Raw genomic sequence first — 27,554 nt, forward strand, 5'->3', positions numbered from 1 at the left:
TGCTTCTCACCTGGTATCTGCCTATAAATTTAGAGAGCCTTGGGTGACAGCCTTGATGCCAGTTTTCAAGGACACCTGCAGCCATGTATAATTCTGGACAGCCCAGTACAGAGCTCATATCTCTGGGTCCCATTCTGGCGAGCTCACCTGAGAGGCATACAGTTCCTTTTTTATTCTGTTTTTTGCTTACTCAGACAACGGGACTGCCTACCAAATAGAATTCACTAACCGCTTTTAAGTTGGTATTACTGATGATAATGTAAAACTCTGTAGGGTTTTACTCATGCAGGCTGTTGCTACACAATGTCGATCTTCCCCTGCCTCTTCTCCTGGCCCTGCCTCTGCGCCGACTCTGCAAAGCTGGCCTGATCTCCCACTGATCTTCTTGGGAACGGCCCTCGCACAGTGGTGTCATCTGCTCACAGAAGCTGCTGAATGACTGCAGCACACATTGTCAGCAGTGCTCACGGATGGCCCAGTTGGAGATGTGTCCCAAAGACTGAGAAGCGACGGCAGCCACATGGCTGGGATCTTCCCTCGAGTTTCCGAGCACCCTTGGATGAGAGAGAGAGAGTCACATCATCTGTGTAATAGAATGTTGCAGTAATTTCCTTAATTGTGACCCCACATCACAGAGTTGATAGTCTTGGGGACACTGACTACCAGACTTTATTAGTACCTTTCAAGAATCTGCTTACCCCAGGCTTGGCTTTCCTCGGGTAGTAGACTGTGTGGAGAGAGTGGCTAAGAGATCTCACCTCTTCTAAAGATTCTTGGAAATTTTTAGTTTTTGCGATGGCATTTCAAATATTTTATTTCAACAATGTTAAACCATGCTCAGGTGCCATAAAATCTCCCTTGCCTCTGAACCCTGGTGTTCTGCACCTGTTAGAGCTTCTGTTGTTCACTAAGATACCTCCTTCTTGCCCCTTAGTGCTCAGCTCAAATATCAACTTCTTGGAGAGGCCTTTTCTGGCCCCTCAGATAGAGGAGAGCCACTCCCTGTTATTCTCCAGCCCAGCTTTGGTTTGTTGCATTTCTCACAGTGCCAGGTGTTTTACGTATGTATCTGTTTACCAGGCAGTATGCAAGGGGCAGGCCTGCCTTGTTCATTGTGGTGTCCCCATGGTTTAACAGTGCCTAGACCTTCAATGACATGAATTGACACAAAAGCCACAACAATGGACCCAAACAGACCAATGATCATGAAGGTGGCACTGGACTGGGTAACGTGTTGTTCTGTTAATACTCAAGGTCTTTGTGAGTCAGAGGCAACTCTATGGCAGCTAACTACAGCAATAGCACATGGTAAGCATGCACAAAGTATTTGTTGAATCAATCAAGAGTACGTTTGGGGATTTCCCTGTGAAATTCCAATATTTACATGGTACCTAATGCACACCTGAGTGAGGAAGTAAGAGAACAGATAAAATTGTACCCATCACTTTTATTGTAGAAATAGAATGCCATCCTTGAGTTTTCTGTGGAAGGGTTCCTCTGCATACCGTACAAGTCATTGGTACTCCGTGTGTCCCCTTCAGTAAGGATTATACATTATCTTCTCCTTGAAGACAGTATCATGTGCCATTTTGGTCTAAAGCATATTGTGGGCACTTTAGGTTAGTTAAGACTGTTGTATTTTGAGCTCAAATCCCGGCACCCTCATTCATGGACAAATTATTTCATCTTTCTGGTCTTCAGTTTACTTTTCTGAGGTGGGGGTAACAGCATGAACCTAGCTCATTGTGCTATTGCAAGGATTAAATGAGATGGTGTGCAGAAAGCACAGGATCAGGGACAGTGTAATGATGCTGCTGATTTAGAAAGATCAGCAAAGGCTATTGGGAGCTACGCTGACAAAACTCATATCGTGCTTTCTTGCCGTCTTCATTTTAAAGAGCCTTGATTCCCTATTATATTTGCTGATGTGTCATGCACTGAATTAACTTTAAAACTAGAAAGTACAAAATGAACTGGCAGCGGATGGTCTGTTTTATATTTGCTGTTGACATGTTGACTGCTAGATGTTTATGATCCGTCGCAGATAATACAAGTTATAAACCTCAAACAGTATGATGGCTCAGACTCCGGAGCCTGACTCATACCCACAAAACCTAGGAAATTCAAAGTTCACGGGCTGCCCTGTCCTTAAGCCACCTTGCTTGTGGATAGGTCTTGTCCCTAAGTTAGAGCTGGTTTATCTCCTGTCTCGCAATCAATGATACCTTAAATTTCCTGTAAATTTTCTTCTTTTTTGGGTGGGAGGGAGAGGGATTGTGTACTTAATGTGTCTGTCCTGAAAATTCACATATTTTTCTTTTGAAAGAAAGCCCACGTTTATATAGACTGAAAGAAGTGTGTATGTAAGTATCTTGCATTGTTAACACCGTTTTATTTTACTAGCTTAAAGAAGATGATTTATTAATGTTGCCACATTATTCCTTTATGCCCGTGGTTGACGTGTGTTGTTAATTGTGAATCTTTTATGTGGAAAACTAACACAGAGAAAGAAACCTGTCTCTCTGTATCCCACAACTTTTTGGTGACAAAGGAAGATAACGTTTTAAGTAACATACTGTATTTATATAGTTTAAGGAATAAATAGGTTATCGAAGATATTAAAATAGGTATTTATTTTATTAATTTATAATTTATACTTTATCAGCTTATAAAATTAAGAGAAAGTGATTAAAATATAAGAGACATCAAGTTTGGCCACTGATATCCTCTTTAAGATAAAATTCAGTGAGTTTCACGTAAGCAAAGCAAACAATTCAGGAAAAAACTTTTGTTAAATTCGTAACAGCCTTCAGAGTGGCTGAGACCCAGCGTTTTTGGCACCTCAAAATATATAACACCCCTATTTCCAAATATCATTTCAGAACCTAAAATAATAATTCACGAAAGAGGAAACAGATCCACGTAACGTGATACCTGGTTAGTGCAGTTTACATGGGAAGCCTGACAACCTAGATGACCCTCCTTCTGCCCAGTTCTCAACACTCCGGTGCCTGAGCGTCCGAAGGGAAAATTAGGAACTTTCTCTTTGACGTTTTGAAATTTTGCTGCATTGTCTGGGACCAGTGCTAAACGCCAGTGGCTCAGGTTAAGATGTACCGGGGGTTGAATTTCTCAATGCTGGTTTTCACTGGGTTCCAATAACCTTCTTCCCTGGGTGTTCTGATTAGGCGAGGCCATACGTATGCTTTGTCCGTAACTGTTCCAGTTAATTCTTGAACAATGACACAAACCCATTCTCCTGCTCCGGGTGCACTTCCTAAACATGGCAATGTCTTTGGAATTCTACTCCTGGAATAAGGCAGGTTAAGGCCTTCTTGGGTTTATCTAGGTATATGTACCCAGAAGAATTTGCATTTCATGGTATCACTGAAACCCTGTGTGCAGGATTTTTCCCTTCTTTATCAAGTAGTGAGATGTAGAAGTAGATTTTCAAAACTCATGAAAAACTCGATTCTAAGAAATTCCAATAAACTGGATTGTGTAGCTGTTGTTTAAACAGAGCCTCTCTAGTTTTCGAAAAGTCTATCGTATAATGTGTGCTGTGTCCTGTGTGCCACCAAGTCAGTTCTGACTCATAGTGACCCTATAGGACAAAGTAGAACTGCCCCATAAAGTTGCCTAGGCTGTAATCTTTACAGGAACAGATCGCTGGGTCTTTTCTCCCATGGAGTGGCAGGTGGGTTCAAACCACCAGCCTTTCGGTTAGCAGCCGAGCACTTAACCATTGCACCACCTATAATAACTACCTTTATTGAGAACTGACTAGGTGCCAGGCATGATTCTAAGCACTTGACATTAACTGACAATAACTCCGTAGGGTAAGTACAATCCTAAAAATTCATTTTACAGATTAGGAAACTGAGGCATAGTGAGGTTAAATGACTTGCGTAGACCTCTCAGCTTACAAGGAGCAGAGCTGGAATTTGAATCCAGGTACTTTTGCTTCCCTGTATGATATGGTCTTCCCTTTGCAAATGTTTTGGTAGGGCATTGATTTTCAAGCACTGTTTTTTCTCATACATTTTTCCCTGCTGGACTGCTTGTAGGCTGCATGTTGGGACTTTATGCTTTGATGACTTCTAAGGGGGCATGTTTGATCTTACTAGACTTTTTCAAATGCTTTAATTCTTTCTGCTAAGGCAAGAGCTATGGGAAATAAAGGTATGTCCCAAAATGATTAGGAACAAGGACAGCCACTTAATTGACATTCTTCTGTCTCCAGTTGGATGTGCCTGTTAAGACGTTTTCTCTAGATCTTTGATTCATTTTTCTCTGGTACATTATTCTAATTAACCTCATCTCTGTAGCTCTCATTTTATTTCGTATTAGCCTCTGACCATCCAACAATTGATTTGTTCCGCTCAATCACCTGTGTGAAAAAGTGTGGTACATGAGAGGGTCTCCTTCCCAAAGCAGTGGTACTGTACCTAGGGCATTTCCCAGCAAGCAGACCTAGAATGTCCCTTTAGTTCTTGTGTTACATTCACCTCGAAGGCTTTATGTTTACCAAGCTGGAGATCAGGGATGCTTAGAGGTAATACTGCCTAACAAAGTTTGAAGCTCCTAGTTACTTGGTCAGTAGAATTACAGATTTGTGAGCTGTATTCCAAGGACTTTGACCTTCAAATGTTAGTAAAATATTATGCTTGAAAAAATGTATAAAGGCCAATTGCAAGGCACCACGAATAAGCAATTTTTACTTAAGGAATTTGAAGGATCAGTATCTCCTTTATAATATGAAGAGCAGACCACTTTTTAATATATCTGTGCCTTAAAATAATTAGCCCACACTTTGTTAAGTCTCCTTGTTTTCAAGGGACCAGATTAAGTATAAAGGGGAATTAACTGGCTCGTGATACTGAAAAGTTGGATGGTAGAGTTCAGATCATGCTGTTAAGTCTTGGTCTCAGTCTCTTGGCTGTGCTTTGTTGTGTTGGATCCATTCATTTCGTGTAGGTTTTTACCAGGTTGTGTTATGATAACCATCCATGAATCCATCTTGTTACAATTCCAGCAGAAGGAATCTGTTCTTCTTAAAGAGTTTTATCAGTTGTCACAGAATTTGAATCTTAGTGGTCTGATTGGCCTGGTGTGTGCCATATGCTCATCCCTGAAATGCTCAACTATGGCTGGGGTGCATTGGAAGGCAGGTATGATGATCTGCATGGCCTGGAGTGGGTCACTTGCCTGTCTCTAAAGCCTTAGGAGGTGTCTAACCTACACAAAATAATGGAAAGTAGGAGAAAGGGGTGCTGGTTCCAGAAGAAGGATTTTGGGATGGCAGACTGTGTCTCTGTGTATCAAGTAAGGGACTATAAGTAGTGCACAGTAAATACATAGAATTACTGGGTTAGAAGGAATCTTCAGATATCATGTAGCCTGGCTACCCATGATTGAATCTCATCTCTGAGGCTTTTCACATGAAGTTGTCTGCCTAATACTGGGACATCTCCAGTGACATTTGCTACATCAAGAGCAAGCTATGCCTTAAAAATATTACCCAGCCTCTGCCCTCTGCGAGTCGAGAGTTCATTCATTGCTTACCTTGCTCTTGTCAATCCTTCTGTCCTTCCATCCACTTACCATCTGTCGCTGCTCTGGGTCCTAAGGCAAGATTTTTATTTCAACATACTTAGATCTACAAGGTGAGGCTCTGGTGGTGTAGTGGTTAAGAGCTCGGCTGCTAACCAAAAGGTCAGCAGTTCAAGTCCACCAGCCACTCCTTGGAAACCCTATGGGACAGTTCCACTCTGTCCTATAGGGTCACTGTGACTCTGAAGTGACTCAGTAGCACTTAACAACAACAACAACAGATCGACAAAGTAGACAGGCCAATTATAATACAGTGATAGAGAATCTACAAGACTACTGATGGATTGCATGTATGTTGTTGGGGAGGGGTAGATGGGGAGGGATATTGGAAGGCCTCACAGAAACAATGAGATTTGGCAGGGGCCTTAAAGGATGAATAGAGTTGCCAAGTAGCTAAGGGAACAAAATGGCCATAATTGTGTACTTACCACCTCTTCTCCAGGATCAAACTCTGTATTTAGACTTGCATTTGAACTTCCTGGGAAAATTAGCTTCTAAAATACGTTAGCCCAGTTAGAATACACGTCTTTTAAGACATATCAGTGATGTATAAGTGATGGAATAATAAGTTGATGGTGAAAGACTTTTGTAAAGGTGAGCCATATGGTATCTTTCTAGTTAGCCCAACTCCTGCCTCCTAATGGGTACATTATAATTTAATGGATCAAGCCTCCATGGATAAAATTTTGATGAGTTAAATTACAGAATTCTTAGTATTGCTTCCCTAAGAATTTTGAAAAGATTGGATAGTGTGTTTATTCATACACTTTTGTGGGCATCAAAAGATTTTGAACCTTGATTTTCTGGTACATGGGGATAGAGATAGTACCTTCCAGAAGGTTAGGGTTGGTGTTGGGGATGAACATCTTGATCCATGTGAAACTAAATGTGATGCTGGCAGCACATAAGCACTCAGTGATTTCTGCTTACTATCATGTTGTTGTTAGGTGCCCTCAAGTCAATTTTAACTCATACTGACCCCATGTGACAGAATAGAACTGCCCCATAGGGTTTCCTAGGCTGTAATCTTTACAGGAGAAGATCGCCAGGTCTTTCTCCTGTGGAGCTTCTGGGTGGGTTAGAATCGCCAACCTTTCAGTTAGCAGCTGAGTGCTTAACTGTTACGCCACCAAGGCTCCTTATCATAGGGCACATATTATTTTTACCTCCTAGGTTTTCAGGGCTTAAATAATTAATTTAGTTCTGTCAGTTTGCCTAGTTGATTTTTAAATTGTTTTTCCATAAGCCCTGGATGGAATCTATTTTTTTAAATTTTATTTTCACATGTTTCTTATATTATAAAAATTAAAGATATTAAAGATGGTGAGATTTAGCAAAGGACTTTAACTTCACATGCTTTTAATGTTTCCCTGAATTAACAATTTCCATGTCCATCATATTTTCTCCTTGGCCCACAATTCATCCCATATTTGGATCTTGGCAAGTGATGACTTGGTTAATTAGGCAGTCTGTTAACTGATTACTAAGTTGTAACAGATCAGTGTAGAAGCATCACTGTGCAATTTGGATTAAAAGGCTCTTCATTTTATCAAAACAAATTTACATTTGTGGATAAGTATGTTGAAATGCATTAGGTTAAAATGATACATTTTATAAGGCACATTAAAAAAGGATAAAGAATTACCTCCTTCCACAATGTTATTTTTTTTATTATGACATTCGTCACATTATCTTGCACTAGGAATATACTTATAAGCTTGGAATTTTATTTGAAGGCTTGAAAATTATAGCTGATTTAATCCCTCTGTTATACAAATATGATGGATGCATTGAATTTTTATTTAAGCATAATTTAGTGTAGCAGCACATAGTTATATTCCATTTCTGACCACTGTGGTCTCTGATACTGGACTTACTTGCAGAAATGAATCTTGACTGTGTTGAGGGGAATTAGTGGGTTACATTGAGGCTGGCTCTCCTTCCCAGCTGAAGGCATTGACAGTTATTAGATAAGATTGGGCCTCTGTAGTCCCTTCTCTTTCTTGTCTAATGGTTCATCATTATCTAAGGACAGTTTACAGTATCAGAAGCTTCCTTCCTACCCCGTCTCTTTCTCTCCCTGTCTTCTTTCCTTTCTTAGCACGTAACACTTAACCTTATGGAAAACAAAGAAATAAACGCAAAAGTAATCTTCAGACTCAGCAAATCCTGAAATTTATATTATCTCTCAAGATTCTATGAGCCATCAGTATCATTAAAAAGATAACACCTTACCCCTCAGCTCTCACCCACTCCCATGCTACATACACACACTGAACAGAGTGCCTGGCACATACCAAAAGACTCAAAACCAAACCCACTGCTGTCAAGTCAATTCCGACTCATAGAGACCCTACCGGACAGGGTAGAGCTGCCCCATAGGGTTTCCTAGGCTGTAATCTTTACAGGGAGCAGACTGCCATATCTCTCTCCCATGGAGTGACTGGTGGGTTCAAATTGCTGACCTTTCAGTGGGCAGAGGATCGCTTTAACCACTGCACCACCAGGGCTCCTCAACTGGCACTTAACCTGTTGCCATTGAGTCGATTCCAACTCATAGCGACCCTGTAGAACAGAGTAGAACTGCCCCATAGGGTTTCCGAGGAGCCCCTGCTGGATTCTAACTGCTGACCTTTTGGTTAGCAGCCGTAGCTCTTAACCACTGCACCACCAGGGCCCCTAAGAGGTATTCAGTAGGTGTTTGTTGAAGACTGACTGGTGGAAAAGGTGAAACACTACAGTTTCTCAGCTCTACCTCCAGGCTTCTAAGTTGTTCTAGAGGTCACCTGGTCCAACAGCTGTGACTCTGTCCAGTACTGCAAGCCCTGGAATAAATAGAGTTGATGAATTTAATATTTATTCATTCAGTAAGTTTATTGAAGTTTGGTCTTCATAAATTGCTGTTCTTCCTCCATAGGAAATAGTGAAACCAAAGGAGAGAAAATATTTCTTTACATTCAACGAACTCTGTTGTTGTTTTGTGCTATTGCATCAGTTCCGACTCATGGCGACCCCATGTGTTACAGAGTAGGGTTTTCCTGGCTGTAGTGTTTAAGGAAGCAGATCACCAGGTTTCTTTTGAGGTGCCGTTGGTGGGTTCCAGCCGCCAACCTTTCTGTTACTAGCCAAGCACAAATCATGTATACCTCTCAGGGACTTTCAACAAACAGTATCTTGTTAATTGATCAGATTGACATGGCCATAGGTCAGAAATAGTAAAGCTTAGTCCTTCAGCTTTCTTCAGTGGTAGCATCTAGTTATGCAGTAGTAACTTTTCTAAACCCAGGAGACCTTTCTGATATTGAAGGTGGACGCACAGTTTGCTTAACTCCAAATGGAGCTTTGGGTTTTATGATTTTGATTATTTTCTGTTAATTGGGAGCATTTAATGGTAATCTTAGGTGACTCTCATTTTAGTGGGGTTTGTGGCTGGTTGTTCAAAGATGATGTGATGTTGTGAGCTCTAATTTGAAGGATTCGAATGACAGCCTGAATAATTCTGTTTCTCTGCTAGCTTCCCTTTTCCCCCATTGCTTCCTAAAGAAAGAACCAAAGAATTAAAAAAAAAAAAAAAAAACCACTCTGGATTATGTTATTTCTTATAATCATTTTCAAAGAGGTAGTTTGACAAAGAGATGTAGTTTGAGACTTTTACATGTGAGGTCAAACTTACAGCCCATTACAACATTAATTTCTATTTAAGTGAGGCTTTAGTTACCTAAATAATGTGTGTATTACAAAAAAGTCTTGCCAATAGAACAAGAAAACTCTCTGGAAAACAGCTGCTGTAAGGAATGAGTACAAAGTGAAATCTAGTTGTATTTTCAAGTATCACTTGAGACAAAATTGTTATCCCACATCAGTGATCCCCAAGAACTTTTAATGGCAATGTTGGGAAACTCTCTCGATGAAGTGCTCCTTTAATGAGTAGGTCTGTGGATGGAAGCAAGCTGGCTTATTGGAAGGTTGGATACTATTACCATGTGGCTTTATTAATTAAATTTATTCCTTTAAAATGACCTTAGATGAAAACAACCACCTCTTCTGTGGTCATGGTTAGCAGATGTTTACCGTAATTCTTTGCTCGGTGAAAAAAATGTCCCTTCCACCCAACAAAAACAGCCACGTTTGCTTGGTGAAATCAAAACGTTGGCGCTTGGGTCTTACTTTATATATCACGACTCCAGCCACACAACCTTTCCAAGTGTGAGGCTTAGCTCACCACCTCCAACATCTGCAGGAGAGCTTTGCTCACAGTGATCTATTATGTGAGTGCTTAATTCTTATAGTGTTTTTGGCGTTGGTCCTTCCTCATTGAAACCAATATCCTATATGCAAGCCTCTCTTTGTTTTTCTTGTAGAAGCATGCTAGCCCCTCCTGAATTTTTAAAGCTTTCACCTCGGCCTTCTGGCCATTTTAGGGAGGATTTTGATTGTAGGAATGAAGCCTAGGTTTACCTTCTCAGTCCAAGAGTTTGGTCTTTTCTAGGCTGTCCCTGAAATAAGACATCTCTGCTCCTATTTTGTGTTTGAAAGCACCTTTTCTTTTTGCATTATTGGGTCTATTTAACCGCTTCACCCCTCATATTTTGTTGCCAATTTTTGACTAAGTGATTGTGATCCTTTAGAGAGTCCCTGCCCACACCTGCCATTCCTGGTTCTAATAGGTAATTTAGGACCAGCCCCCTCATCTGGACTGAATTTGCCTGCTGAAGAATGCTGCCTGCTGTTCAGTACCACAGAAAGGAAATACAACAGCAAAACTTTGCTTTTCTTGGGAAGCTCCTCCCTTTGGACTGGAGAACTCTGGGTGGCTCTTCTTATTTTGTTTCCATTGCCAAAACAAGCAGGGATCTTGCATAACTCCAGAGTAGGAAAAAAGAAGTAATTTTAAGGGAAACGTATGTTCATGTTGAGAAAAGGGGAACTAGACCTGGACAGGGGACAGTGGCCCACAAAGCTAAAGGCATCTTCTTTCTAACTCAGGTAGGAAACCATGTTTTGATCATTGTGGTATGTTTTATCAAAGGAAAAAAAAAAGCTCTTTCCCTCATCCCCAAGTCTTTTCTTTGACCCAATTAAAAATAAATCTTGACGTTGATTAACCATGCCTTGTAGGCTAGCTGACTGATGTATGTGGTGGTTGAAGTAGATCAAGTCCTGTGTTTTTAAATTATTTTCTTATGATCTTAGTTAGCATTTAATTTTCTTGGAGATCAGTTGATTTGAGATGCCTGCCCTAATCTGAAATCAAAGCTAAAACTATCCAAATATGATTCTTTTTTGTTTGGAATTTATGAGAATAGAAGTCTGGGTATTAAATTGAACCAAAGATGTCTACTGTAGCTCTTTAGCTCATTAGTGGATGTATTATTGGTCCTTTTAACTGATTCCAAATAGTATCTGTTGATAGAAACAGAGCAGAAAATTTAGTGTTTCAGACTGTTAGTGGGTGGCAGGTTTTGAAAATGCAGATATTTTTTAAAATGAAGAAGGGGAGGAGGAGGTGAGGAGAGAAAAAACAACGAAGAATTTCCTTAAACTAAGGTTTCTCCTTCACCAGTTCTTAAGGTATGAAAACTTCAGAGCTGAGGGAAGGCACAGTAAACTTCTTCTTTCCTCTATTATCTATTAATCACTTGTGTACTGAAAATGTAACAGTGAAAGAGGTAGGGCCCAAGAGCATTCTGGGTACTGGCATATGTCTGCAATGCCAAAGCCATCTTGGATGGGCTCATACAGACAGAGTGAGGCATGGGCTGCAGAAGCATGTCAGAGCCCCCAGAGTGGAGCCTTAGTTGTGCCTGGAACTCTTTGTAGGTGTAGTTCTTCTTCATGTGCACAAAAAGTGTACCCAGAGGGAGGCCCATTTAAGACCTATTACAAAGCCCTCCTCTTTAAGAGCCCTGCTTTTTTTGAGTGTTGACACAAGTGAGTTTGGGAAATGTGGCAGGGTGGATCCGGGTTTGCGTTAATTCTGTTTGATTCAAAAAATCTGATTAAGAATTAAAAACTTACAGTTGAAAATTAAAAAAAAAAAAACTTAAAAAAAAAGAAACACAACCATTTAAAGTAGATAATTATTCTTAGATGTTGGTTTCAGCTTCAGCTAGCTATTTGTATTAGCTCGCTCTTTTTAACCCCAAAAGCCTCGAAAAGCATTGTCAATAATGTCCAAGTCATTGTGCGGTTGGCAAAATGACGTTTAAAAAAAAATCAGTGTATATGCACAAGAAAAGAAATTTTGAGTTAAATTTCCTCTCAATCCTTAGAGTGGCCTCTATTCTGTTGTTTTTCTAGTGTTTTTGTCCTTTGGGATCAGTCAAATCATAAATGGTGGCAGATGCCACCTCTATATTAGTGGAAAGTAGGAAGGGCCTCAGTGAAAGTGGCAGAGCAGAACTGGGAGTCCCAAAAGTCTTGTTTAATGATTATAATGGGACCATTTATCAAGTTCTTACTCTGTGTCAGCTCCTGTTGTAAGCAGTATACTAGCACTGTTTTATTCAAGCCTTACAAAATCCATGGAGTAGCTACTCGTTATCTTCATGTTATAAAAGAATAAACTGAGGCTCAGAGAGGTTAGCTACCTTAAATTGCCCATAGTTAAAAAGTAATGACCCTGAGTGGCTCAAGCAGTTTGTGATCAGCTGCTAACCAAAAGGTTGTTGGGTACCCAACAGCTCTGCAGAGGAGAGGCCTGGTGATCTGCTTCTGTAAAAAGATAACAGCCACAAAAACCCTATGGGGCAGTTATACTGTATAACATATGGGGTTGCCATGAGTTGGGGGCCAACTCGATGACAACTAAGAACAACAGAGAAGGTAAATGAAGCCGAATGAGGTCTGAAATCCAGTTAACAGTCATGTACCACTGTTAGTTTCCTGGTTCTTATATTGTATTATAGCTGTGTAAGATGTCACCAGTGGGGAAAACTGGGTGAAGTGTACACAGGATTCTTTGTATAATATTTAAAACTTGTAAGTTTATGATTATTTCCAAATAAAATGTGTTTTAAAAAAGTATCTGGTAGACTTTAGACTTGAATTAATGTCTGTTCCGTACTAAAGTCCAGATTTTTCATTGCATTGTCTTCTCTGATCACGTGACCTTCAAGAAGATAGTCTCAGCTCCACTGTCTTTCTAGGGTCAGAGTTTCAGGTCTTCCAGACCACATCACACGTTGCGTAACTCCCATGTGGTTTTAGGAACCAAAATCCATTCTTGATTCTCTTACTTTCTCCTCCTTACCATGCCCCTTCCCCTGAGCTTACTCACTTTGATGTTGGTAAAGGCAGTAGTAATAATGTATCTTGTCATTTGAGTCTTTTAGTAAATGCTTTGTTGAGAAGGGACATGGCCTGACACTTTTCATGAGTTTCATAATGTGTTTGTAATCCCTGATGTGTACGTGCAGATACATGTGGGCATCTAGACAAGAGAATGACAATATTAAGTCACAGTTTCCTGGCTTACAGCATGTAAATATTATAAACCATGAAAATTTTACCTTCACGAGGCTAGTTATTTGTGTAGCAAGCAGACAGACAACTAGATTCATATTTAGAAAACCTATGTTTTGAAATTATGTCTTCTGCCAACTTGCTATGTGATCACAGTTTCCTCATTTATAAAATTACTGAGAAGTGAATCATACTCCACCAGAAGTTTCCATGGATAAATAACTTTGTAACATTCCGGATAATACGACTTTAAATCCGTGTCCTTAGTGAGTAAAAATGATTAGAAATTGCTTAGTCTCATTATGACTGAAAAATAAGCTCTAGGATGTGCTGGCAGATTTGTTAACTGGTTGATTAACTCAAAATAAGACTTCGATATTTTTTTTTTCCTTTCTTAATAGATGTGTTTGCAGCTATAAATTTCCCTCTGAGCACTGCTTTAGCTACATCCCATATGGTTTTGTATGATATGTCTTGATTTTCATTCATTTCAAAGTATTTTCTAATTTCCCTTGTAATTTCTTCTTTGACCCATTGGTTATTTAGGAGTGTGGTGTTCACTTTTAACATATTTGGGAATTTCCCAAATTTCTTTCGGTTATTGATTCCTAATTTTATTTCATTGTCAACAGAGAACATACATTGTATGATTTCAATTCTTTTAAAGTTGTGGAGGAATATATGCTGGTCTAGCACATGGCCTATCCTGGAGATTGTTCCATGTGTCCTTGAGAAGAACATATATTCTGCTGTTGTTGGGTTGGGTGTTCTATAGATGTCTGTTAGGTCTAGCTGGATCATAGTGTTGTTCATGTTTTCTATTTCCTTGTTGCTTTTCTGCCTACCTGTTCTATCAATTATTGTAAGAGAACTATTGAGGTCTCCAACTATTATTGTTGAATTGTCCATTTTTTACTTTCAGTTCTATCAGTTTTTGTTGCATCTATTTTGGGACTCCTAGGGGTCCTCATGGCACAATGATTAAGCACTCGGCAACTAACCGGAAGATCGAAAGGTTGGCGGTTTAAAACCCACCAGCCGTACTACAGGAGAAAAACCTGGTGATCTGCTCCCATAAAGATTACAGCCTGGAAAACCCTATGGGGCAGTTCTCCTGTATCCTGTAGGGTTACTGTAAGTCAGAATTGAGTTGGATTCAACTCCATGGCACACAACAACATTGTGAGGTGAAGACTTTTCTTGAGGAGACCAAAAAGAGAGCACTCTAGGGACTTTGTTCAATTTGTTAGTTTAAAAATTGTATCACAGAGGGTGAAAAAAGTTTACTTTCATAATGGCACAGCTCTTTGACATTGATGGAGGCATTCAGACCATATTTACACAGGGAAAGAGTAATGAAAGATTGATGGCTTATTTATACAATGCGTCTTATTCTTGCAGGCAGCTAGGAAAGTCCAGTTGAAGCCAAACCAACATTATCTTCAGTAGCAGATGACTGGGCTTTGACTTACCCAGATCAGTGTTTCATCTCTACCATTCACTTACTCTGTGTAGACATGGATTAACTCTATAGAAACATGTTCCATTGGGGGGAAATATGCTTTTTTATTTATTTAGTTTGCAATGAAGAATAAAATGCAATTTCCTCGTTGTTGCCAAAGCTGTGACTCTAGAGCCCTTTCTGTGTGTAGACCACGTGGCAAACTCCAGGTGCATCTGTCATACAGAAATTGCTTTTTCCCCAAACTACAGAAATGTGAAATAAACCAATTTGGGCACAAGTAGTGTATGCTAGATTTATTTAGTATCTATCGAACATCTTCCTACACTCATTGTATTAGAACTAATCAAAGAGTTAGAGCTGCCTAGTTTCTGCACAAATGCATATATAGCTTCTACATAGACAGTGATACTCCTGACTGACTGTTTTTGCTAACAGTATTAGGGCCAAACGTTAATTTTGTTTCTTTTCAGCAGTATTGTAAATTTGTTCTAGGCATATGTCAGTGGAGAAGCAGGGAGTGGTGGAGATGATGGGGAGTACATACACACACACACGCACACACACACACACACAGAGAATTTCTTACTGAAGGATTTTTATAAAGGCATTTGTCTTTGACATCAACTCTTTCTTTAGCCACTTAACTTGGTGATCTGCTTCCGTAAAGATTACAGCCTAGAAAGCCTAGAAAACCCTATGGGGCCGTTCTACTCTGTCACATGGGGTCGCTATGAGTTGAAATCAGCTTGATGGTGCCTAACAACTAGAACAACCGTCTTTTGGTATTTATCAGTGACGTAGGAAATAATTGATACATTTCAGTTAAAGTCTCTGATTTTAAATTCACTCTGAATGAAATGGAGCCCTGGTGGCACAGTGGGTAAGCATTCGGCTGCTAACTAAAGAGTAGGCAGTTCGAATCCACCAGCCGTGCCTTGGAAACCCTACGGGGCAGTTCTGTTCTGTCCTGTAGGGTCACTATGAGTTGAAATCGACTTGATAGCAATGGGTTTGTTTTTTTGTTTTTTTGGATGAATGAAATACAGTTTTTCAGAAGAGAGTTTGCATATATCTGAAAGCCATTTTCTTTTCATCTATGTGAATAGTCCGTAGAGTTGGTTGTTGGTGGAGGAAGACACGTGGTTCTGTATTTTACCTTTCTCAGAGAAAGACATTATTGTCTTTCTCATTTTATTTCAACGTGTGACCTCCCTACCTGCTGGGTTTCCCTACTGTCAGCTAACTACTCTAGCACCATACTGCTACCAACAGTCCTGGTTCACAAATATGGAAGTAAATAGAAACTCTTGCTAATTTGAGCTCAGTAGGAACCTTAACACTGTAATGAGGGACTAATTCTGAAAGCAGAGCAAGATCTCTCATAAAATTAGAGCCAAATTTTTAAATGATCGTAAATAACTAATTGAGAGTAAGACGGGTACTTAAGAAAGTGAGAAACTGACACATTGAAGAATTACAAAAGTGAGAGAAGAATCCTCACAGAGTCTTAGTAATTATGCAGCCTTACTGGGGTTGCCACTGATGCTAATCTAAGTGTGGGAATGATAATGTACCTTAGAGGACAGGTTTGTGGTTGAAATGCTCTTGATAGATTTTGACAAATTAAACAGTGGTGAAGATGTTTGGAACTTATCCAGGACCTTGCCATTATTTATGTCAGTGAGCTAGAAATCAGTGGTTAATTTGCAGTTCTTATAATTTTTATGATACTCGTGTTGTTGTAAATTTAGCTGTGTGCGGCGGCATCAACTCAGCGGGATACATTTTATGTTGTCAGCTACCTTTTGACATCATAATAGATTTCAGTTGCCAATGCTTTCTCGATAGAATAAAATCTTAAAGAGAGCAGTACAGAATATTTGGATCGCATCCATACACAAGTAAACATATGATGGACTTTCTGAGACCCAAAGGCTCAGATTGGAATTGGGGAGGGAGAAGTTAGACCCTGTTTGTTTTCATTTTTCCTCTTATTTGCCATTTTATCATTTTGTAAATAGGTGTCTTTGTAACTTGACTCATTGCTAGTCTGCCCTTTGGTGTGGTACTTTGCACGGTAACCAACCTGTAATTTAAAGTTATTGATTTTCCACGTCTTTTAACTGTTAATGTACCTTTGTGCCCTCTTTATTGCTCTGGATCACGAGTTCCATAGTCTTATCTTTTTTCTCATTATGTTTTAGCGTCTATTACATTATTTTAAATAAAGCATGGATGTTCTCCATGGATAATTAAAGACTTACTTAGAATGATATTTTGTGGTTAAAATATTTCTTTCCTGCATGTCTTTCTTCTAGTTTATTCAAAATGCCTCCTTTGTAAGTAGCTTTTTCCACAGCGTTGACCCTTGTCCCGCCACCAACTAGAGGACACCCGTGGACACCCGTGGACACCCGTGCCTGTTTATACATTTGTTCTCTGAGAGTCTGTATTTCGACCTCTAATTATTTTTTAGGCTCTTTGCTCTATTGTGTAAAAAATACATGTTTTTGTGGATCTCACTCTCGGCCGTGTGAACCTCTTAATCTCCTGTTTGTCTTACGTCATTTACTCTGCTTGAAAACATTTTATGACTCCATTGACCAAGCTGTCTTTCTTCCTTCCTTGATATACCTCCTGCAGATCTCCTCAGTGGAAACCTGTCTTTGATACTTACTATAAACTCAGCAATAGTACAGAGGTATGACATGTTTGACCTAGAGATGCCCAGCCCAGTGGAAAGCAAGCTTCCTTTCCCCTTTTTTGTATAATTGGGTTACACATCTTATGTGCCTTATTTAGAGAGTCCATTTGGCAGGGACTCTTCTGGTCTTATTTTGCCATAGTGTTATCTGCTCGCGGTGTCTTAATAAATGTTTAACAATAATTGGAATGATCAGTTATTAATCCATAATGGAGAAGAGTTTATTAACCTTTTCTGGGCATAATTTCATTGTCCTTGAAATTGAAATTTTTTGTTGTACCATGTTACCAGCAGTTTTAAATCAGAGTCATTGGACTTGTTGGGTCCTGCTATGTAATGTTGCAAAGTGCTTTCACGTTATTCATCTCTCCTCTGGAAGGTGTATGCCCTTGGCCTCTACCTCCAAGAATAGCCAACATTCATGTCTTTGACATAAAATAAATACCACTGTGTTATGTATTTTGGGGGGCATATATACTTTTACATTTTTATTGTAAAATAAAACACAGTTCCAGGAAACAACTCAAACACACACCAGTACCATACAGTCTTCTGTTTCTGCACCAAAGATAGTCGCTGGCTACTGAGCACTTCAAATGTGGCTAAAATGACTGAGGAACTAAATTTTAAATTTTACATGAGTTTAATTAATTTATATTTTAATGGCCGCATGTGGCTCGTGGCTATTATATTGGGAAATATAATAACATTTATTATTATTATTGTTAGAAAGAGGACAGACACCCTTATAAACACCATTCAGAGCAAGAAATCAGTCTTTGCCAGCTACCTAAAAGCCCTTCCATGCTCTGTATCCCAATTATATCCACCTCCCAAAGTAAACAGTGTTTAGACTTTTATAGTAATCACTTACTTATGTTACTTTAAGATCTTATCACTTATGTGTTCATCCTTACACACCATAGATTAGTATCCCTCCCCCCTTTTTTTTTTTTTTTTAACTTGGTGTTTCTTTTAAATTCCTTGCTCTGTAGGTTTCTCCTTCATTCTTTTCTTTTCTTTTGGAGATCCCTGGCCATTTGAGCTGTAGACTTTCCCAGAGTCTGAATTTTGCCGATTGCATCCTCAGTTCAACGTATTCCTCTGCCCTGTTTCCTGCAAATTGTCAGCTGGATGAAGAGGCTCATTTTCAGTCCCTTTGGCAAGACTCTAAGTAGTGTTGTTGTCTTTTATCGGGAGGGACGTAATGTCTTATTACCTTTTCTTTTGTGATCTTGACCATTGCTGTTCACTGCCTAGATACAGTTAATTCATTGGGAGTGGCAAAATGGTGATATTCTATTATTTTGTTTTACTTATTAGCTGGAATAATTTTATGATTTTATTTGCCATCTACCATTTGGTTACCCAGTGGTACTATTCATATAGAAAACATAGGTTAAATGCCTGAATGCTTTCCCTCTATAAACCAGTTTTCAAGATAATGGATTGGTTTCCTATCACCTTCTGAAAGTAACCAGATAGTATTATTATATTTATGAACCAAGAATCTAATCATATTGGTAGGTTTCAATTTATTCCATTTCTTATTTTTGTCAAAGATCTAATTGCTCCATCTTTGATCAATGGAACTTCTTCATGTTGGCTCCTCTGTCCTGCTAATATGACCCTGGTGTCTTTCATAGCTTCTTTGCTCTCTGTTATGACAAGATGTTTCAGACTCACCTGGAACATTTCCTGCCTAAAAACTGAAATTGGCCATTTCTCCAAGAAGCTTTGGTTTCTTTGAGTGGAAATTTGTATTTCAAGCCAGTGATCTTGGTGCTAGCAATGCTGGTTGTTACTGGATTGATCATTGTGTCTAGACCTCATGAGTTCAAGCTGATATTTCGATTTCATTTCAGGATCACAGGGCTTTTATTTAACCTCTTATGCGTTACTTCTGGATCTCCATTCTTCCGTGCTGAGAATCCTGGTTCTCAGAAACATAGGGGATGATAGAATATCCCATAACTACTCATTTCCTTACTTATTCACAGTATACATACAGCAGTCTCAGGATAAAAATACTCGTACTACCACCACCAATTATGATTACCAAGAACTATCTGTTCTCAAAGGAGCCCTGGTGGCACAGTGGTTAAGTGCCTGGCTGCTAACCGAAAGGTCAGCAGTTCAAATCAGGGCTTTGAACCAGTTGTTCCTGTTTGAACCCCTGCTGAGAATTTGCATTTCCACCCCAGATATGCTGAATCAGAATCTACATTTTGACAAGACCACCTGGTGATTCTTATGTATAGCAAATTTTGAGAACCACTGCTCTACTAGTGGTTCTCAGAGTTGCTCCCTAACCAGCATCATTAACATCACCTGGGAACTTGTTAGAAATGCAGAAGCCCTGGTTCAAGCCCACCGGCTCTTCCAGGGAGAAAGATATGGCAGTCTACTTCCTTAAAGATTTACAGCCTTCGAAACCCTATGGGGTAGTTCTGCTTTGTTATATAGGGTCGCTATGAGTCGGAATCAACTCGATGGCAATGAGTTTGGTTTTTAGTTTGTTATTCCCGTTCTTTCTCTACTTTTTTTTTAATGGTTGTATTATATTTACTGTTTCAGAGAATATACTTATACTTTACTCTGTCCCTTTTAACCCTCTTTTAGTCTTAGTTTTACAAGTAAGGATACTCAGTGCTCAGTACTAGTCCTTATGCCGATGTCTCTAGTCATTTCATCTAAAGCTCATTTTCTATTGGATTTCTCAGGAAGGGTTCAGGAGAACTGTACTCCCTCAATTCTTACCTGTTGATAAAAATTTGCTGTGCCCTTGATACTTAAAAGTCAGTTTTTGCTAGATATAAAGTTGTTGGTTCACGTGTTTTTCCTTGAGTATCTTAAATATGTTATACTATTTTCCTCTGGCATAAGTCTTAAAAGTCCAGTAATTTTACTAAAATGTATCTTTGTGTTGGTCATTTTGGTCAGTACACTCAAGTACACAGTGTTCTTTTTCAGTATGTAGTTTTAATATTTTTGTTTGGTTTGTCTTTAATTTTAGGAAGGTTTGTTTGAACTGTAGTTTTAAGTATTTGTATAGTTTCCTTCCTTTGATTTCCTGTTCAGGGATTTCCATTGTCCATATGTTGGATCTTCTACCTATCTTCAATATTTGACACTTTCCCTTGAATTCTTTTTATATGTATCTTCATTTCTTTCAATTTTAATTTTTTCCCTTTTCTCCTTGTAATTCTTTTAAGACATTGTTCGTTGTATTTCTTCGCTTTTGGGTCTTTTTAGTGCATTTTTTTATTCCTAAAATGAGTTTTTCTTTTTTAACAGATTCATTCTTTCTTACCTCATTTCTTAGTTTTTCTAATTCTGGTTTATGTCAATCTTTCATGCCCTGTATCAGATGGTTAATGTCTTTCACTCATTTTGAAATAATAGGTTATGCTTCATCTACTGGATATCGCTTTTTTTTTACATTGTACTTTAGATGAAGGTTTGCAGAACAAACTAGCTTCTCATTAAACAATTAGTACACATACTGTTTTGTGACATTGGTTGCCAACCCCATGACATGTCCACACTCTTCCCTTCTCGACCTTAGGTTCCCTATTACCAACTTTCCTGTCCCGTCCTGCCTTCTCGTCGTTACTTCTGGACTGATGTGCCCATTTAGTCTATATGGCACATTTTTTTTGATGTGTACTTTCATTTTTTGTAGGCTGTTACTCTGTTCCTTTTTATTTTTCTTGTGACTTCGTGTAGCCTTTGACTCAAAACTGTTCTGTTGCTCATTTTATGTGGAAGTAGCTTTTCTGAACTTTTAGAAGAGAGGCTTGATTTACATAGTTCTTTTAACTTTATAGAGCTCCCTCTCCTGGGCTGCTGTATGGTGGCCTGCTTCCTAAAATATCTTGACTTTATCCCCCTACCACCACCCTTTTGGGCCTTTTTTTCCTTGCTCTTGACTTTCTCTGTCCTTTTCGATTTTGACCCCATTTCCCACAGTTTCTCCTCAATGTGAGGCCCTGTTCTATTATGGAGTCCCAGCAGCTCGGTTTTGAGAGTTCATAGGCATTAGACTATCTCAGATGCCATAGACTTTCTTAATGTGCGCCCTTTGCACGGACCCTTTATAGGAATAAGGAGAACCCCATTCAGGTTCAGCTACTGTTTTAAATTGGCTCACAATACTTTCCATTTAGTCCTTACTGGCTGTTTAGGGGTTCTCTTTCTCAGGTCCTTTAATCACTGTGCTGTTTCCCACTGCTTCTTCCCACGCATCTAGTACTCTGCAGGACTATTGGCTTTTCTACACCTGTTTATACTTTGTTGTTTGAAGAGATACGTGGTCACCTAGTTTTGTTGTAAATTTGTGCATGGGTGTTTGTTTTTTTGGATTCGCTATCTGGTAGCACTCTCTGTTTTTAGATGAGGGGTCAGGAAGATTAAAAAAAAAACATGGCTCTACCTCTGCCTCCATCTTTTTTGTAATGTAGATTTTGCCTGATACCTTATGAAGAACATTTTGCCCTGTCGCTAAATATTCTTCAGAACCTTATTTTTAATGGCTGTATAATATTCCATTATTGTATGAATATAATATAATTTATTAAACCAATCTAATGTTATTGAGCATTTTGGTTTCAATAGCACACTTTTGGGACAGCATTTAATGCAAATTTCTTCTGTCTGTATGTTTGTGCACAGATTCTTTACCATTTTTTCTCCCTTCATAGGTTTTATGACTTCAAGTAAACAGCAAAATAGAATTCTTTGTTGAGCCTATAATTTTCATTTGTTTATTTTTCTTTTTTCACAGGGTTGATAATGCATGCTTTCCAAACTAAAAAGCTGGCGACTATGGTCTTCTCAAAGGATTTTTTTCCTGATTTCAGACTTTAATTATGGGAAAAGTTTTTTAAAATATGAAAGTTACTTCCTTTACAGTGTTTTATATTTAATCATGTGTTTGTGTTGACAAGATTAAAATCACAAGAGAATGGAAATGTCCAGGAAAAATATGGGCTCATCGTGTCCTTAGAACTAAGAAAACATTTTCCCTGAGGAAGAAAAAGCAAAAAGTAGTGGAGAATGTTTAAGCACTAGTCACATAGCAGTTTATGCTGGTTTTAGTCCATCAACCTAAAAATTGATGTTCTGTGCTTTAGCTTAGAAGCATAGAATGAAGATGGGGAAAGATTTTGTTTTTGTATGTTATGAGAACATATATAGCTTTATGTTATTTTGTTTGAAAGGACTATGTCTTGTCAAAGAAACACATGTTAATAAAATCTTATTCTGATATCAAATATTAAATTTTTTTTTTTTTTTGGTTTATCCATGCTGTTCTGGAGCATATATACTACCACTTCCTCCACTGGTATATGTTACTAAAATTATGCCTGGACATCTCCCTATAACTGATACCAGTTAGATAATATATGGATGTTAGTATTAAGCCTCAAACCATGATCAAACTCTCATGATTGTAATCCTTATCTCACTTACCTTGAAATATGTGTGCCACTTGCTTTGTTCAGGGCTTTTGGAGACTATCCTTGTTTTAACATTCTGATGTCTTATACCCTGGGACAACCCTGCATTGTGACCTTTAGAAGGCCTAGATTTTTCAAAAGGATCTCAGTTGTTGGCAGGATCAGCCATTCCCACCATTTCAGCCATCAAAACCAAGTGGACTGATCAAGGTCTGTTCCAACTGATCAGGCAGCAGCAGGCTGGTGTTCAGGTTAGAGAAAACTAATCAGCCACGGATGGAGGTTATGGAGACCCAACTTAGACCAATTTGGTCATTCAAAAGCTGTCAGATTTGTGATAGACAGGATTACGTATTCCCTCCATCGCATGCTTGTTACCACGTGGCATGTTGCAGTGAATGCAAGTCCCAGCCAGAATTCTGCCAAATGGGCAAAGACATGTTAGGAAGCAAGCCCAGGAAAGTCATACAGCTTGTTCCTGTGAAGCTGGAAGTCCCTCTTTACTGCTCTCAGATATTGCAGTAGGCACCTTATATGAAAGGTATAGTATGAGGAGGAAGCAGTAATAGTTTGATGAAAGGAACAGTCAGCCTTCTAGTGGGAAAAGTGACAGGGTTCTCTCTTAGGTGGGGAATATAGTGCCAAATGAGGTCTAGACCCCAGGTGCGGTTCTTAAGGTTTGAGGTTCCTGGGTTTGCCAGACTCATGCCTCCTTCAGTGCTAGGGTGTTGGCATTCATAGTCTTTTCAACTAATCATGTGTCTTGAACACTACTTATTTCAGCAATGAAAAATAATTTCAAGCATCTCTTATGCTAGTGAACACACATTCTGGTGTAGTTTTTGATAACAATATTTGAGGTACTTGCGTGGCCACCTCTTATAAACAGAGGGTTTGGGGTGCGTCCTGAGAGGACATTTCCGATTCAGAAAAATGTTTCATCTGGGTAGTTAAAAATACAGACATACATGTCCACTTGATTTTGAAAGAGCTAATTATAATTTAGCAAAAGAGAGTCAGGTTGGAGGTGCTTTGCGATTCACATATAATTCGTCATCAGTAAACACACACGTACACACATGCACACTTATGTGTGGTAGATTTGAACTACTTATACAGCAGGCCATTTGCTCTGTTTATAAAGTTGTCCAGGATATTGATCGTGGTCTAATTTCATGATTTGTGGCTACATACTTAAACAGAGGTAGGTTCTGTTGCAGCTGGCCAACTGAGAAAGCAAGCAGTGACCTTTGTATTGCAGCTGGGAAGCCTGTTTCAGTACAGTGGATCTGCTTCACTCCTCTTTGAGTGATAGTCTCTCTATCATTCCCTTCCTCCCAATCATGTCCATTGTTGATCCATCAAAGTCAGCCTCTAATGGTTCCATTAACAAGCATTCTTCGAGCATCCTTTCTCTTCTCACTTCTGGTTTGATCTTTACTTGCTTTTGTTCAGTATTGCCTGTGGTCTCAGTCTTTGGGAGGCAGCACAGCATGGTGATGAAGACACTGGATTCTGGAAAGTGGTTCACATCCAAGTGTGGCCATTTTATTAGCTTGTGTGACTTGTGGACTGGTGACCTTGCTGGGCCTTAGTTTCTTTGTCAGTTAAATGGGGATAAAAAATAGTATAGTGCTGTTCCTGGTGCACGTTAAGTGTTGATTTCTAATTACTTCTTCTCTTCCTACTTCTACTAATCCTATTTTAGTTGGTAATTTGTTCCAGGTTTGGAGTTCATTCTCCTGTACTGGAGAGCCTAGCACAGCCCATCTCTCCCAACTCCTACATCGTTTGTTTTCTTCCCTCCAGCTACTGAGGGTTAAGGGTTTCCTTAAACTTTATCCTAATATTTAGCCACCTAAAACATTTAAGGAGCTGTGGTGATGTAGTGGTTGGTTAAGAGGTATGGCTGCTAGCCCAAAGGTCAGCAGTTCGAATCTGCCAACCACTCCTTGGAAACCCTATGGGGCAGTTCTGTTCTGTCCTGTAGGGTTGCTGTGAGTTGGAATCAACTCACCGGCAGTGGGTTAAAACATTTAACCAGTAAGCATGACAACTAAGCCTTTCTCAAGGAAGCATCATTTGCATTCTATGAGATAGACTGAAATTGGGTGTCAAAACCCTGGCTCCAAATTGTCCCTTAGTTTCTTCCGTTCTTTAAAGCACCTTCTCTCCTTTCGTAAAACTTATTGAGGGCTTTGTGTTGAGAGCCAGGGTGCCATCAGCTCTGCGTGATGGTCATCATAGAAGGCGCAGGAAACCTAGGTTGCTCCCAGGCAATTTTTAGCACCATTAGGAACTTCATTATAGTTGTGATTGAGTTGTTGTGTTTCTTCTGGGCCTCTCTTTTATGCGTTTCACATGGATTTCCCACACATTGTGTCTGTCCGGTGTATACAGGGCAACTCTCCCTGAATACAAGCTCCTTTTTATTAGCAGTGTCTCTCCTTTGCGCTGTAGCACTGGTCTTAAGGTGAGCTAGTGGCAGGAGATCACGTTTCATTGTGCTTTGAAGAAGAGGGTAATGGCATATTCATGTGCACTTGGCCTCTTTCTGCTAATGTGTACCAGATCACGTGGGGGGAAAGAAAAGGTATAATGAAAAAAGAGGTTGTTTTTTTTTTTTATTTTGAAAGTAAGAAATAGAGTGATATTGGTGCTAAAGAAAGCATTTTTCTATTTAGAATACAGTGGGGGAAACATGGTTGTCATCAGCACAATATAAATCATCACGTTTTTACCTGTAAGTGTTAAAGCCCACCTGATAGTTGGTACACAGAGAATTCATTTATCAGGTGTCCTCTTCTCTATTCAAACCCTACGTTAAGTTTCATAAAAACTAAGGACGTTTGTAGGAGATCTCTTTATAGGCACTTGGTGGGAAGGTAGCTGGCTGCAAGCAGTATGCTGGTGTTGCTAATCAAACCCCCTTAGACGAAACCAACGGAACTTAGGAGCAACATCTCTCTTGCTGTATGCACGTCTTGTGTTTTTAAGGTTTGAACATCATAGAAGGGTGGCCTGCTTCCAGGCAGGGCAAAAGCTGGCAGCCGCAGGCCTGTTGTATTTGGTCTACACAACATTTTAAAATAATTTGACTTGGTTGCTAGCATTTAACTGTCAAGAGATTACACCTAAAACAGCTCTGGATTTTGACTGTTGTGGGAAAAGTGGAACAACACGGGGCCCACATTCCTAAGTGGCAGCTGTTGGCTGGAGCCAGATAGTGGCTGCCCCCTTTAGCTAGGGTTTGCCATTCTCCTCTACACTGCTTTACTCGTTAGGGTGGCCCACTGCTCCTGCAGGCATTAGAGTTTGCAAACCATTCCTTTAGGATTGCAAAGGAAAAACAAAACAAAATTTGACATTCAGGACTAAATATGTTAAAAGAGTGTGTCTGTTTGATGACTAACTTTAGGACAGAAGGAAATACATGTATATAATTTCTGGAGTATAAATAGTCTAAGAAATATATATACTAGAAATATACTTGTATATAGTTTAAAGCATATATAGAAATTATTATGAATTTATGTGTGTATATATATATATATATATATATATATTTCTATTCACCAAAACATAGAATTTTCAAACTGGAGGGGTTCCTTGGTAGCATCTACTTCTAGATCAACTCTCTCCTTTAACAGTTAAGGGGACTGAAACCCAGAGAGTCAAGTGATTTGTTCGAAGGTATGTTAACTAGTAAGGGACCGTGCTGGGACAAGATCATTATGCTCTGTAGGTCACTGCCAAACTGGTAGTGGTGTTGGTGTACCATGTGGAACATATTGGAATGGAACAAAACTTTCAAAGTGCATCTCTTTTCTGTTATGTTGATAAGTTGTTGTTTAAAGGAAAACATTTTACTCTTTAAGGAGTCTTCAGGTATTCATCATAACTCCTCTGTTTCCAATTCTTTGGCCCCAATTTTTCTCCTGGAATTCAGGCTAGTCTTTCCTCCTGCCTCCTGGACCTTTCCACCCAGATACTCTGAGGAGCTTAGCAGGAAATGCCTCAAAAACCAAGATTTTTGTTACTCTTCTCCTCCTGGCTTTAGTCATCTAGTGCTGCTATAACAGAAATACCACGAGTGGATGGCTTTAACAAAGAGAAATTTATTCTCTCACAGTCTAGGAGGCTAGAAGTCTGACCTCAGGGTGCCAGCTCCAGGGGAAGGCTTTCTCTCTCTGTTGGCTCTGGGGGAAGGTCCTTGTCATCAATCTTCCACTGGTCTAGGAGCTTCTCAGTGCAGGGACCCCGGGTCTGAAGGACACACTATTCTCCTGGCTCTTATTTCCTGATGATATGAGGTCCCCATGTCCCTCTTGTCACTTTTCTCTTTTATAGCTCAAAAGAAATTGGCTCAAGAAACAATCCAATCTTATAGATTGAGTCCTGTCCCATCAACAGAACTGCTACTAATCCCATCTCGTTAACATTATAGTGATAGGATTCACAACACACAGGAAGATCACATCAGATGACAAAATGGTAGACAGTCACACAATACTGGGAATTGTGGCCCAGGCAAGTTTGACAGACATTTTTGGGGGACGCAATCCAATCCATAACACCTCCTAAACCTGCTAAACTTCCTATGTACTTGATGTTGGTCATTATTGCCATGTGGTAGAAGTTGTTATATTGTCTTCTATTTTTTCTTCTTATTTATTTATTTTTTATTTACTCATGTTGTTTTATTTACTCATGCTATTTTTTTTTATTTTATTTTATTGTACTTCAGGTGAAGGCTTACAGAACAAATAGTTGCTCATGAAACAGTAGTACACATGTTGTTTTATGACATTGGTTAACAACCCCACAACACATTAACCCTCTAACT

The 27,554-nt window shown here is 39.3% G+C and overlaps 1 protein-coding gene across 7 annotated transcripts in view; it reads left to right on the forward strand.

The window, feature by feature from the left end:
• The window catches only part of FOXP1 (forkhead box P1), a 686,938-nt gene that overhangs the window by 275,374 nt on the left and 384,010 nt on the right, over window positions 1-27,554 (forward strand). The gene's annotated exons all lie outside the window — the stretch shown is intronic.

This window comes from Trichechus manatus, unplaced genomic scaffold (genome assembly GCF_000243295.1).
Source record: "Trichechus manatus latirostris isolate Lorelei unplaced genomic scaffold, TriManLat1.0 scaffold00020, whole genome shotgun sequence".
Lineage (NCBI taxonomy): Eukaryota > Metazoa > Chordata > Mammalia > Sirenia > Trichechidae > Trichechus > Trichechus manatus.